Below are 14,472 nucleotides of genomic sequence, written 5' to 3'. Positions count from 1 at the left end.
AAAAGACAACTAGCTTTTTTTTTAACCTTTTAATGCCTTTCATCTATTTTGCCCGTCCCCTCACCGTCCTCCCCTTAGACAACCAGCATTCTGCTCTCTATTTGCACAAGACTGTTTTTTTGTTCATTTGTTTTTAGATTCCACATACAAGTGAAATCATGTGGTATTTGTGTCTCTCTGTCTGACCTGTTTTACTTAGCATTATATGCTCTGGGTCCATCCGTGTTGTCACTAATGGCAACGTCTCATTCTTTCTTTCTTTCTTTTTTTTTTTTTGGCCGGGTAATATTCCACCGTATATATACCACATCTTCTTTATCCATTCATCTATGGATGGACACTTGGGTTGTTTCTGTATCGTGGCTATTATAAATAAGGCCCAAATAAACACAGGGGTGTATGTTATCTTTTCAAATTAGTGTTTTTGTTTTCTTTGGGTAAATACCTGGTAGAATTGCTGGACATATATTTTTAATTTTTTGAGGAGTTCCATTACTATTTTCCACAGTGGCGGCATCAAAATGCATTCCCACCAACGATGCATGAAGGTTCCCTTTACACTACATGCTATTTCTTGTCTTTGTTATACTAGCTATTCTGACTGGTAAGAGGTGCTATCTCATTGTGGTTTTGATTTGCATTTCCTGAATGATTAGTGATGTCAAGCATATTTCATTTGTCTGATGGCCATCTGCATGTCCGCTTTGGAAAAAAGTCTAGTCAAGTCCTCTGCCCGTTTTTTAATCAGATTGGGATTTTTTGTTGTTGTTAAGTTGTAGAAATTCTTTCTATACTTTGGATATCCCTTATTGGATATATCATCTACAAACATCTTCTCCCATTCAGTAGGATGTCTTTTTGTTTTGTTAATGGTTTCCTTTCTTTGTAAAAGCTTTTTATTTGTAGTCCCAATGGTTTATTTTTGCTTTTGTTTCCCGTGACTATTACCTTTCTTAACAGAACAATACCTCTGAAATGATGGAGAAGGTCCGCCATAAGCAGAGGGGGTTGGGCCTGAAGGCCAGGCTCTCCCTGCCACCAGGCTGGTCTGACTACACACTGCAGGCCAGGCTAAGGCTTCGAAACAAAACTTGATGAAAGGCTAGGGCAACGTACCCCAGTCTGTCCCTCAAAACGCAACTTTTAGGAGACCATTGATTCCTGCCCTGTGATAACAAGTTTTTTGTTGGAAGAGATGTGGGATCCCCTCAGGGTCTCCAGGAGATGTACAGAGTACCTCAGCAGCAGCGCGCCAAAGCGTCCCACAGTCACTTGGCCTTGTGACTCTATTATCACAGAACATCGAATTCCATGGAGCCCTCCCACCCCCCTGCGTCCGACCTTTGGGAAAATGCTGAGCGATGGAAAATAAATTCAGGAAATGACATGAAAGGAGGTAGTGTTTTACAGGATAAAAATGTATTCATCTTTAGGTTAGATTCCACTACAGATGCCACCTTCTGACCTAGTTCCCAACCGGCATTCGAGTATTGAGATTCATAGTATCTACAACGGGGGAATGCCCTCAGGACTTGTAGCCCTTGAAGTCGAGGCTGGAGAAAGTGATTCTGAGAAAGATACGGCCTCTGACTCCTAAGGCCTGTCTACAGTTTTCTGATTCACTCTCCGATGGCCGGTACCTCCGTGACATGAGACAGGTACACAGCCTGCAAGGGGAGAACGCACATACTCACAAACACAAGGCTACAAAGGGGTAATCGGACAAAGGCCATCAGCCTAATGTGCACGAAGGGGACAGAGACACACTGGAACAGCCGGTCTCTTCCATGCTTTGTCATTTTAAAGGATCTCAATAGGGGCGCCTGGGTGGCTCAGTCAGTTAAGCAGCCGACTTCAGCTCAGGTCATGATCTCACGGTCCGTGAGTTCGAGCCCCGCGTCGGGCTCTGGGCTGATGGCTCAGAGCCTGGAGCCTGCTTCTGATTCTGTGTCTCCCTCTCTCTCTGCCCCTCCCCCATTCATGCTCTGTCTCTCTCTGTCTCAAAAATAAATAAAACGTTCAAAAAAAATTTAAAGGATCTCAAGAATACCAACCAATCTGACCCTCACAACTACCTCTTATGACTGATTACATTTTCCAGACAAGAAAACTGAAGTCACCCAGCCTAGAAACAAACTTTTATCTCCTAAGACAGTGTCCCTCAGACTATACCACAGCGCCCAGTATGTTGTATTTCAGTCAACACAGAAGCCAATCTAGGCTGGCAAGCACGGGTTCTGGAGCCAGAGTACCCATGTTTGAATCCTGGCTTCACAATTTACAAATTACTGCATATTCCTGGGTAGGGTACCTCACCTCTCCTGAGGCTTAGGCACCTTCATCTATAAAATGGAATGGGAAGAGCCACTTTACAGAGATGTAAAAACTTTTTTCCAAATCATGCACGCTAAGTAGGAACAGCTGGGTGGTTCAGCTGGTTGAGCGTCCGGCTCTTGATTTCAGCTCAGGTCATAATCTCGTGGTTTATGATACTGAGCCCCGCATAGGGCTCTGCGCTGATAGTGCGGAACCCCCTTGGGATTCTTTCTCTCCCTTCCTCTCTGCTTGTGCACGCTCTCTCTCTCGCAAAATAAATAGACAAACATTAAAAAAATAAAATAAAGTTAAATTAAATTAAATTATGCATGCTGGGAGTGTTTTTGCACATGGCAGACACTCAATACACAGAACTGTGGTTTTCTGAAGAAAAGAAAACAAATTGCTCTCCAGTGTCCATATTCCCTCCAAGTACCAGTTCACCCAATATCTAAAGCATACCAGCACAGAGGAATGATAACTGCAAGGGCCAAGACCTTTGCACCACCACGCCCTACTTGATTTCTCAGGAGTCCAGAGGTGAAGGTAAAGTAAAATGGGAGGTTAAGAACAATGGCAAGGCTCTGGATTTCATGGACATGTACAATTTCCAAATGAATCTGGGAAACTGACACAAGGTCAGTAGCTATTAGTTCTGCCACACTCTTATAAAGGAAAGAACATTCTAACAACCAAAAAACGTAAGAAGAACATAATCTCCGAACAATGACCCAAGAGTAGTCCATTGGCAACCTTAAGGATATTTTTGCCGAGGAAGTATAAAAGCTTCCTCACATATCGACTGCGGTTCCAGGACCTGCAAAAGGCTGGGAGGAGAAAGAGAGATGAAAACTAGAGATGGGATCCCACCTCCCCAACCCCCCCACCCCTACCAAAAGGAGACTAGAATGAGTCTCTCTCTGTACAAGTACTGGAGTATGTGTAAGTGACATACCAGAAGTGGGACTGGGAAGAGAGAATCTATACCCCAATCACAATCCTTGTTACACTGTATCATGATGATCTACTGAGAGGAGGCTTTGGAAGAAAGAGACCCTGCTTTATTCATTTCCTTATGCCTTATGAATATCCACTGTAGGTATCAATGAAATTTATCAAATGAATGAATAAAAAGAGAAGGGGAAAATGCAACAGACTACTTGTGGGTGGAAATTTGGGACAGGGGAAATCAGAAAAAAGATCTTTATTTGTCCATCTATCTCATATTCTCCGGTGAAATTCTAACTAACAGCTATGCTGCTAAGTATTTATTTATCTCTTTGGCAGAAGCGTAACATTACTGCTCCAAGAAACTCTCCTTATTTAAGTGTCAGTGGAGAACACATCAAAAGAAGTTAAATTCAAACCTCTTAAACAGGATTATTCAATAAGGATAAGAGAAAAATCTAAACTCACACTTGAAGCATCTCTCAACAAACACATATTGCTACAAAGAAAAATTTTCCTTTCAAATCAAGCATGACAGATACCAGCTTTGATATCCCTACTCACCCGCCTGATAAGAACTCTGAATTGCACACATCCTGGAATTGAGATCTTTTGTGGAGAGATGTGAAATTTTGCCCCCAGGGCCCAAGTTCATAGATTTGAGGCAGGCAAAACTCTAGATCATTTCAATGTGAGAAATGAAATCTCTGTACCATCAAGAACAAATCCTCGAGAATCTGGGTCTTCTGCCCACATCTATCCTTATATAGTAGATGCCTGATCTATGCTTCCTTCAAACGTGAAACTGGTTATTAGGATGGTTCCTTCTTACTGATATTTTCTCAAAACCTGTATGTCCTGGTCATGTTTTAATGAGAAAGACCCTATGAATGCAGCCATGGTTTATCTGATTTGCTACCTTTTCTGCCATGAAGATTCTATGCAAAGGGGTAGTCACTGAAAGCAAACTTGACAAAAATCTCAACTTCCTGCCTTCCCGCTTGTTACTGTAAGAAGGATGAATTATTTGAGATTCTGTGGCCTAACCTACTTACTTCCTCTAAAGGAGGAACAGAAAATGAAAAATGCCTTTCAAGAAAAAAAAATGTACACAGAAAACGAAATCACAAACTGACATTAACAGGCCTATGGCATATTTAACACACTCTCATCAAATGCTTTCATTGGTAAGTTCATTTTCAATGTACAGAGTAGAAGATATCTCAGTTTGAGGCAAAAACATCCTGACAAGTGCTAACATATCATCAACATCACTACACTAATAGGGTCATAATACAAATTTTACACCCATTAAAGGGACTCAAAGGGCATAAAAAGAACAAGAACCTGTCTGACACAGATATGTCCATGGTTATGCAAAATATGCATGAACTCAAAAAAGAAAAACTAAAAGTAGTATCTTGTTCTTTTCTCTTATTTCATTTCATAATTTTTTAAACGCTAAAAGTAGTACCTTCTTTTTTCTTACTCTGCTTCGTATTTTTTATAGAACACAGAGCTAAAATTAAGATTTACACTTGATTTCTCTTTTGTATCTAATAAAGTAGCTGTGACCAGATTTTATTTCTTTCACAGAAGTCAAGTCTACAGGTTTATGTTGATAACCATTGGTAGCTAAACTCCATATCAACAGACTGAACAGCTAGGCCTCAAATCTAGCTAACAGGAACACAAAGTGGATCTCAACCACCTGACCAGACTGACCTCTTAGGAATTTCAATTCAGAGTTCAGGGTTCAGTCAGTGTAACAGATGGGGGCAAATGATCGAATGATTTTGGTGCCTGAACAATCCTACTCAAAATGTTCTCCTACCGAAGTAGTTTAATTCTGCAAAATTACACAGAATGTAAAGCTACTGTCCAATCTTAAAACAGCCTGGCATGTAGTAAGTGCTCAAAAAAATTTAAAGGGTGGGGGCACCTGGGTGGCTCAGTCGGTTGAGCTTCTGACTTCGGCTCAGGTCATGATCTCACGGTCTGTGAGTTCGAGCCCCGCGTCGGGCTCTGTGCTGACAGCTCAGAGCCTGGAGCCTGTTTCGGATTCTGTGTCTCCCTCTCTCTCTGACCCTCCTCCATTCATGCTCTGTCTCTCTCTGTCTCAAAAATAAATAAACATTAAAAAAAAACAAATTTAAAAAAATTTAAAGGGTGATAGAGCTTCCTTAGAGGAGAAGCAGTCCATCACCCCTTCATGAATGCATGCAGGGGTAGCCTTCTAAGTCAGACTAAAGCTCTGCCTGAGGGACCGTAACTCACACACTGGAGATACTATCTGACTCCTGTTGCAACACAGAACTAGCCAATGAATAAATAGAGACTCTTCACTTCATTTGGCAAACATGAGCATACTCTTCTGGTTAAGGAGTAGAACAGTAACCATAGCACTGTTGTTGAATATATTATTAGTCATATTTCCTGTTTTTTTTTTTTAATTTTGATTCCAGTATGCTACATTCAGCCCTGCCCCAAGTTTCTCACCACCAATTTCTCTCTCCCTCAATTAAATTTTCTTCCTTCCTTCTACAATCCTGCCTTCTGAGTAAATCCCATCATCTTTCAAGTTCACTTTAAAAAACGTAAGTCCCATTCTACTGACTGATCTACATTTTTTTCAGAACTAACCCCGCTGCCGCATCCCATCTCTTCCTACAAAGAACAAGTGAACCTCTTTATAAATAAGCCCAGTAATTCTCAACCTAATCTGAGTTATGTTTTCTTAACAGTTTGTGATCATTTCAAGGCCATGAGCTAGGCCAAGGTGTTCTTTTCAGTACAACTCAATAATTGGTCTTTTTCTCAATGCTTGGTTTAAAAAAGAAAAAAAAAAAAGGGAAAAGGAAAGAGATAGAGTTCTCTCCCCATTATTTATTGTGATACCTGTTTGCTATTGCTTATCTTAGTAAACAAATGTGTAAGAGCAAATACATTAATCTGGAAACGTGTTTTCTTAAAACTATTCAAAGAATTGCTTTTTTGAAAACTGGAAACCTTAACAAAACAATCATAAACCAGTATCATTTTCCACGGCTCCACCCCTTTCAAACTGCATGTTATGAACTTAGACAAGTTACTAAACATCTCTGAGCACCAGATTGCTCCAAAAGTGAAATAATAATACCAAATGCTCAAAGTTTGTGAAAATATTAGACAGTACTCAGTGCCTAGAACAGTACCTGGGCAGACAGAAGGCACTCAGTATTTGTTGGATGCATGAATGGATGGATGCATGAACGAATGAATATAAAAAGTGCCCAGTTCAATGCTTGACATTCAGAAGGCACTCAACATACAATTACACCTAACATACCAACACTTGACACTGTTTTGCAGACAACACCCTCCCTCCCAGGTCCTTCCCTTAGCAACAGGTTGGACACTACACCCAGTGGTACTACCACAGTACTTACCACATTCACCTCGACCTTTCCCAAGCACTCAACCACAGCTTTGTTTTGTTCATCACTGTATGTGTGTGGGTTCTCCCCTCAACCAGATTTATGAACACGCTGAGGCCAAGGACTGCTGATTGCTTTGGAGCCCTAACCCTTCATTCATTCAACTCTGTTCTACGTGTTGATTATGTGAAGCACTCCCTACCTGAGTCTTCTAAAAAATAGGTGCTCAATAAATATTAGTTGACGGACACAGAACCCTTACAGAAATAATAATAAAGTAAGCATTTTGCTACTATGTATAATACACAAGTAATTCTTCCAATCACGGTTCAAGTCACCAATTCTAGGTCCACTTCTGAGGAAACCAAGACTCGCGAGAAGTTCTCTCAGCCAAGATCGACCAATTTCGCTTAAGTTCTTCTCAAACATCCTTGTTCTATCCCCCCAAGCACCCTGTCTCGTAAATGGGGAGTTTTTTAACGTCTTTCTCGATTTGACTTCATCAATCCGACTCAGTTACATTGCAAGGGTACCTTTCCTGGTGTTTTGCTTTCCTCCCCTTGTTGCATAGCTATTGCTACAATCAGTACAAACTAGTTCATAGTCTGCCACTATTTACTCATATCCTCAAGTGTCAGTGAAATAATTTACCTTAGTAAAAAAAAAAAACAAAAAAAAAAAAACAAAAAAACAAACCTGAAAATATTCCCACTGGGTAATGAAGTCCTTTACAAAATATATCTTCTACGGATGCCCTGAATTTCAGTAGGAAATAACAAAGGCGATCAGCCTAATATGCATGAAAAGGATACAAACATACTGGAGCAGACAGTCTCTTCCATGCTTTGTCATTTTAAAGGATCTCACTCAAGAAAGGATGAGCTATATTGTGCCATGTATATACAATTATATGGCACTGTCCTGCATCAGTAAACCCAGGAATCTGGTTTCCAGACTCGCTGGTTCCCAAGAGTGCTGGGTCCCTTGTTTTTTCCTACTGGTACCAAGTGCAGCTGCTATACTCTTATTAACAGAGTTTAGGATTAAGCCCAGTCCTTGGGGTTAGGATCTAGGGAACTCATGGGCAAAGACCTAGTCTTTTGGTGTTCAGCACTTTAAGAGCTCACTAAAAATTGGTTAACTAGTAGAAACACTGCAAGAGGGATCACTAAGGATACCCACCCTTAGGACTCCAAGGGTACACTTGTCCCACACCACATGAAGCAAATTCTATTAAAAATTTCCCATCCTAACCCTATCTGACTACAAAGAACCTTGGTTGAAATATATATTTCTTGGAAATAAACTACCAAACAAACCAGTGGAAATTATTCAAGAATCAATCCTCAACTATTCAAGGACTAATTCAACAGGACACCTATTTCTTCTCTCCAACAGTATTGTTTTTGAATTCTTAGAACATTGATTGGAGAGTCTACAAGAGAAGAAAGATGAACTACAACCAACAAAAACTTGTCAGCGTTTGTCAAGTTCACTATCAGCGAGTTTAGAATAATGACAGAGAGTAGTTGTGACTTTATTTTTTCCTATCTAGGTAATAGTTGGTTATAATTAGAATAAAGTGGCAAAGGGGGCTGGAAAACATAAGTGGGGTAAAGGGAAGCCCTGTGAGGACCTTTCCCTAAATCCACAGTCACGTGCAGGACCCATTTTCCCACCTCTAGCATGTAAATCCTCCCTACCCCAGTTACCTATTTTCTCATCTCCATTTCCCAGCAGATTCATGCAACTAAAATATTAATTACAGCACACGAATTCCCTTCACACCAACCCTTCTACTATCACCACCCTCCCATTTCCACAATTAGGCATCATTTTAAATTTGATTTATTTCACTTACTCCTACCTATTAAATGACTAGGTTGGGATAAATAAATTTCAGTTTATATTCAGCACCATATTAAAACACGGTCCCTTCTTGCAATGAGCCGACGCTATTAAAGATAAACTACCTTTTTCCTAAAGAAAAGAAATATCCCCTGGAAATACTGTGACAAGTCCATATAATATATACACCAGCAACTAACCTAATAATTTCAGCTAGGAATTAAATCACTCTGTTCTGCCCTTGACAACCTCCTTCCTGCCCTTCACAAAGCCTGACTAAGGTAAAATGGTAATACGACTACCAAACATTTGAATAACTCTGTGTAGTTCTCAAACCCTTATTTTATTTTATCCTTTCAACAAAGAAAGCAAGACAAGCACTCCTGCTCCCATGTTCCAGATGGGGAAATCTAGGCTGGAAGAGGTAAAGTGACTTACACAACGTGATACATTTAGAGGTTAACTTGCCTTCTGATTCCCACTCTACCGCTCTATCCACAGCCACAATGACTCCCCAAATGAAGAAAAACTGTCACTGTCTTCCACTCAGCATGCCTGAACTCACCATCCTAGGAATCACCTTTTACTCTGCCTGCTCTCTACTTCTGTCTACATGATCTTCTTGGGGTTGTTCCTGCCTCGCTGTCTCTACTGCATCATATACATGGACCCCAACTACTTGTTTTGCTAATTACGCCGTTCAAGACTATCCACAAGCAGAAAATGACAATAAATTCCTGTTAATGATCATTTTTACATCAGTAATTATTCCGTTTTGACATCTAGATCATGCCTATCCTGGTTATAAGGTAGTCCAATGAGGGTTATTAGTCCTACTCATAAAAAGTAAGGCTAACTGCTTCTGTGCTGTTTTTGCCAAACAAGAATCAGTGACTCCTTTATTACTTAAGATAGAGAAACAGAAGGAAAAGAAGCAAAAAAAAAAAAAAAAAAAGGAAAGGAAAAAATTAAAAGGAGGAAAGAAAACAAAAAGTAGAAACAGGGGCATCCGGGTAACTCAGTCGGTTGAGCATCTGACTCTCAGTTGCAGCTCAGGTCATGGTCCCACGGTCTTGAGATAGAGCCCCACGTCGGCTCGGCACTGAGCATGGATCCTACTTAAGATTCTCTCTCTCCCTCTTTCTCTCCCTCTGCCCCCCTCCCCCCGCTTGCACGTGCTCTCTCTACAATTAAAATTAAAAAAAAAAAAAGAGTATAAATAGAAGAAAGCAGTAGAGTAGCGCGGACATACTTTGATGCTTTATTTACGAGGACTGACCCTTTTGCCTGAGGACAACCTTTGTCCTGAAAGCAGGCCCTGCATGACTGGAGACAAACCAGCACCCTCCAAAATTACCAAAGAGATCTTATTAGACAACAGCTATATTCTTTGCAGGGGTATGTCCAAAAGTTGACACGTCTGTGCTAACATGCTGGAAAGTCACTACAAACCTTTGACGTGACATCTGGCACAAGTCGGCCCATGTTGGATTTGAGCCACCGAAGTTAAATTACTTAAATGCCCCAAAGCTCTCACTGTAAATTTCACCGACAAAATTTTAACAAGTTCCAGAATCTTCCGTGTCACTGTGTGATAACAGTTACATTAAATTACAAATGCTTGCTTCTAGTTTTCCCATTTTTTCAATTCCAAAGAATAAAACTATGTACTTGCCATAGAAAACAGGTACAATTGAGATGCAAATTAAGAGTCTAGTAAAAGGGCCTGTCCAAAAATTTTCCAGGACAATCTCAACTTTTCGTAATGTTTTATTTGAGCCTCATCACACTTAATGTCAAGACTTTCATGCATTCAAAGCAGCACCCACAAAATGGTATCTTCCTGCCAACCCTGTTCCACGTTCTCCTTCCTGACCCCCAACTGCAGCTTTTAACAGCTGCCAAGTATACCAAGTAATTTGTTTAACAAGCAAATCTTACCTAGTGGCAGTGAAGAAATAACTGTCTGGTGGTCTTTGGGATTGCTGTCCACCCCCAAGACTTCTCCTAAAGGTCCAGCATTAATTTAAAGAGACGAAAAGTAAAATCAATGCACTGTCGTAAAAAAAGAAGACTTCACATCCACAATTAATACGTTGCATTTTTGAATCGCTGACTTATTGCATAATTGCACACAATACCATTCAGTATACTAAAAACAAAATAGTTCTGGATGAGATGAAGTGGGTTTTATCATTCATATTTATACCCTTATCCTAAATTCCTAAACTAAAGTTTTCCCCCACTGTACCGCCCACAGGTAAAAGTTACAGGGATCATTTAATTCAACTTTAATTTCTCTCAGTGCCTTTATGTTTAAAATTGAAGTTACTTTGCACAACACACATTGACAAATGAATAGATATTATGTAAGCAGTTTTTTCCCATATATGTAAATATTTAAATCACAACTTATACAAAGTATTCTGAAATAAGATCTTAGTGAAACAAAATTACACTCCTAGAACTAAAAGATACTATTTATTTTGTGACTGTATGAAACTGCACGGTTAAAAAACTAAATACCAGCCTTTAATTCTATTTACTGGCAAATAAAATGATCAGTTTAATAAAAGACAAATTTCAACCAAAGGACTTTTTCATTTTTTTCAGAGTTGTAAACACTTTGCGTTTTTATTAATATTCAAAATGAAACGACCCGTTGTGACTCCTGATGAAAAGTTGATCAAAGGTAAAGGCAAGGATAAATATATAAAAACAAACAATTGTTTCCAACCCAGTTTATAGACCCATCTCAAATCACAGATAACAGCTAAGTGTTTTTCCCATATAAACAAATAGGGATCCGAGTCACCGGGTCTGGGTCGTCAGAACTTATCTGCTCTCCGATACTAAAACCTTGTATTTCTGATCGGCATCCATTCACACACATCTGGCTGCTCGCTCAGGTCGTCTAATTACTTCCACGTCTGAACGGACTACGTAGCTACAAGCAAAGGCCAAACTTTGCTCTCGGCCTTCCGAACTTAAAGAAGCGTTTAACCACTAGAGGTCTCCCCTTGGCCAGTTTTGCATGTTCGCTATTTTGCTGCACTTGAAACTTTCCGGAGAAATGCTCTACTCGAGTCAGTGTTTTTCTAAAAACTTGCGCAAAAATCCACGCGACCGACTTGCCAGTACAGAGACTCTCGGGCTCCCAAAACCAATAAAGATATCACAAACAACGCTCCAGGAAAATCAAAATTAAAATTCGACGCACTCGCCCCAGCCGTCACCCCCCACCCCCCCGCCCAAAATCTTATTTCTCATCTCAGTTTCCCTTAACTTAAACTTAGAACAATTAAAAAAAAAATCTATTTTTGTTTCCGTGGACTTTGCATGATTTATAATGCATTTTTCTGGCGGTGGACCCGAGGTGGGAAAGGAGCGGGCCAAGGGATGCAAGGGAGGGGGAAGGGCTGTGCTCACAGCGCCCGAGGAAGTTGCATAAGGAAAGAGACTCCGTTTTTTGGGTCCCCTCAAAAAATCGGCGGGGAGGGGGAGGAAAAGGAAGCGGGGGGGGGGGGGAAGGCGGGGAGGAGGGAAACTGAAGCGACGTTTACCTTCGTCTCCCCGTGGAAGGGTGGGGTAAGGGCCACGGTCTTCGCGACCCCGGAGAGCGGCTCGTCACCCCCACCTCTCTCCGAGCGCAGACGGACAAACAGACACCCCCACCCCTCCGCGGAGAAGGCGGGGAGGAAACCGCCTGCTTTTAAACTTTCTCTCACGGTCGCACTGTGGGCCATGCTTTGACCAGAAACGGGGGGGGGGTGGAGAGAGAAGGTAATCAAAAGGCCTTTTTCTTTAAAGGTAATTAAAGTTTTACCACCAGCACAAAAGTTGCGTCCTCCCCCCCGCCCGTACCACCGTGCCCCCCCCAACCGCCTCCAGGGCTCCCAAGTTTTCCTCCCTCTCCTCCCCCCCCACCCCCACCACACACCAGCTCGCGGGGCGCGCGGCGGATGCCTCGGCTCCTGCGCTTCCCGATCCCCACCCCCGCCGGCCTCTACTTCCCCCCCGCCCGGCCGCCGCGGCGCGAGGACGGCCCGCCGGGCCCAGGACGCGAGTGTGCAAAACCCATTATTCCGGAACGGCACACGCACGCGGCGCGAGGCGGGCGGCGGCCCGCCCCGGACCCCTCCGTGTCCCCCCAATATAAGGGCGGCGTAAACAAGTTGCAGGAAAAGCAGCCCCGCGCCTCCCCCCACCCCGCCCCGGCGCGGCCGCCGCCGCCCGCCGCTACCGCCGCCGCCTCCCGACACACGCCCGCGTCCGCACCCCGGCCGGCGCGGCTCGGCACGGAGCGGGGCGAACGCCGCGACGGCGCGGGCTCCCGGCCCGGCCCGCGGCCCGCGCCCTCCCCCGCGCGGACGGCCGCGGCGGGCCCGCGCCGCCTTGCTTCCCGAAGCACTTTCCTGCCTCGGGCAGAAATAAACCGGAGGGTTTATTTTTGTGCAACTTTCCCAAAATGGCGGAAATTGGAGCTGATCTATATGAAATTCTCACACAGTCGGTCGGGAAGGGGGAGGCGGCGAGGAAGAAAACGCAAACTCTCGGCCGCCGAGCCCCGCCGCGGGTCCGCGAGTGTGTGCGTGCGTGTGAGTGTGCGTGTGCGCGGTGGGAGTCGGGGAGGCCTTTCCGCCGCGCACACACACTGCACACGCCGGGGAGACGCGCCTGCACATTCAACCAGTCCATTCTCCGCAGCCCGAGCGGGGAGAAAGTGGCCCGGCCTCTTTTCCCACTGCCTCGGTCTCCCGTACTTGTACTTCTCGCGCTCGCTCGCTCACTCGCTCGCTCTCCGGTGCGCGCCCGGCACAAAGGCCACACGGGCGGAGGGGGCCGCAGGGGCGGCGCGCGGGGCTCGCGCCTCCCGCCGCACCGATCCGCCGCCCCGGCCGCCCCCGCGCCGCCGCCCCCCCCCCGGCCGGCAACCTCCCCCCCCTTCTCCCGCCCCAGCCTCGGCGGCCGCGCTCGCCGCCCGGGGCTGCAGCTCCGCGGCGCCCACTCGGGCACGCACCCCGGCGGAGCCCGGCGCCGCCGCGCTCCCCCACCCCGCGCCCGGTGTCATGAAAGCGACCAAAGTGACAAGCTCGGGGGGCGCGGGGGAGGGGGCCCACACGCATCCCGCCGCCTGCGCGCCGGCGAGAGCCCGACGCGGCCGCCTCGCCCCGGCTCCCTTCCGCACGGCCCCCCACACCCTTCCCCGTGTGCGCGCAAAGAAAAAAATACAAGTCTCTCCTCCCCCCATTTTTTCCTTTCTCTTTTCTCTCTCTTTTGTTCCTCTTTCACACTCGCACTCACTACTTGAGAGTGAGATGCCCAGAGACTCCCCCTCCAGCCGTTTCCGAGTCACTTGCCCACTTTTTTCCCCGGGATTAAGTTTTCTCCTGTTTCCCAGAGGCGCAGAGAAGTGGGGGAGAAACCCCTTCTGTCCTTTCCCCTCCCCTGATCTGTTTCACAAGACGAGGGTGCGCTTCCTTCTCTCTATAGGTCTCTTAACTTTCATCCGCACCCAGAAAAATAAATGAATGGCTTTGGCACGGACAAATCTTCTGATTAATTAGAGATTAGATCCGATCAACCGCTTCTTACCCCCAAATTTTCTCTTTTTTTTTTTCTCCGTCTCACGAGTAGTCCTGACAAATGGTCCAGGGCTGCGGGCGCAGTGCGCATGTGCGCGTAGAGTCAGGGCTGGGGAGAGGGGAAACTGCGCTGGTGCCGCCGCCGCCGCCGCCGCCGCCGCTGCCGGGGAGGCTCGCTCTGGCTTCCCTGTTACTGCTGCTGCGCCTTCGCCGCTGGAAAGCAGCAATAAAGCCGGTTGGCAAATGCAGCTGCCCGCAGATACTGTTTCAGGTGCATCTTTTCAATATCCTTGTCCCCGGCTCAGAGCTGGTTCAGGAGCAGTCAAAGCAAATATGAAAGACTGCTCAGGTTATAGATT

At 44.7% G+C, this 14,472-nt stretch overlaps 1 protein-coding gene across 9 annotated transcripts in view; it reads right to left on the bottom strand.

Moving 5' to 3' along the window:
- The window catches only part of L3MBTL3 (L3MBTL histone methyl-lysine binding protein 3), a 126,467-nt gene extending 112,203 nt beyond the window's left edge, over positions 1–14,264 (bottom strand). Inside the window, exons 1-2 of one of the 9 annotated variants that reach the window (XM_023254343.2) lie at positions 14,124–14,203; positions 10,470–10,535 (exon numbers count right to left, since the gene is read on the bottom strand). The gene's annotated coding sequence lies outside the window, so the exon portion shown is untranslated. Of the gene's footprint in view, positions 1–10,469; positions 10,536–11,387; positions 11,716–12,091; positions 12,340–13,034; positions 13,156–13,291; positions 13,376–14,123 lie in introns of those variants that run through there. The other 8 variants (XM_023254344.2, XM_023254345.2, XM_003986541.6 and 5 more) reach the window with 8 other exon arrangements.
- Positions 14,265–14,472: the final 208 nt, after the last annotated feature.

Source organism: Felis catus, chromosome B2, assembly GCF_018350175.1.
Source record: "Felis catus isolate Fca126 chromosome B2, F.catus_Fca126_mat1.0, whole genome shotgun sequence".
Lineage (NCBI taxonomy): Eukaryota > Metazoa > Chordata > Mammalia > Carnivora > Felidae > Felis > Felis catus.
This window is presented reverse-complemented; position numbering and strand designations above follow the sequence as displayed.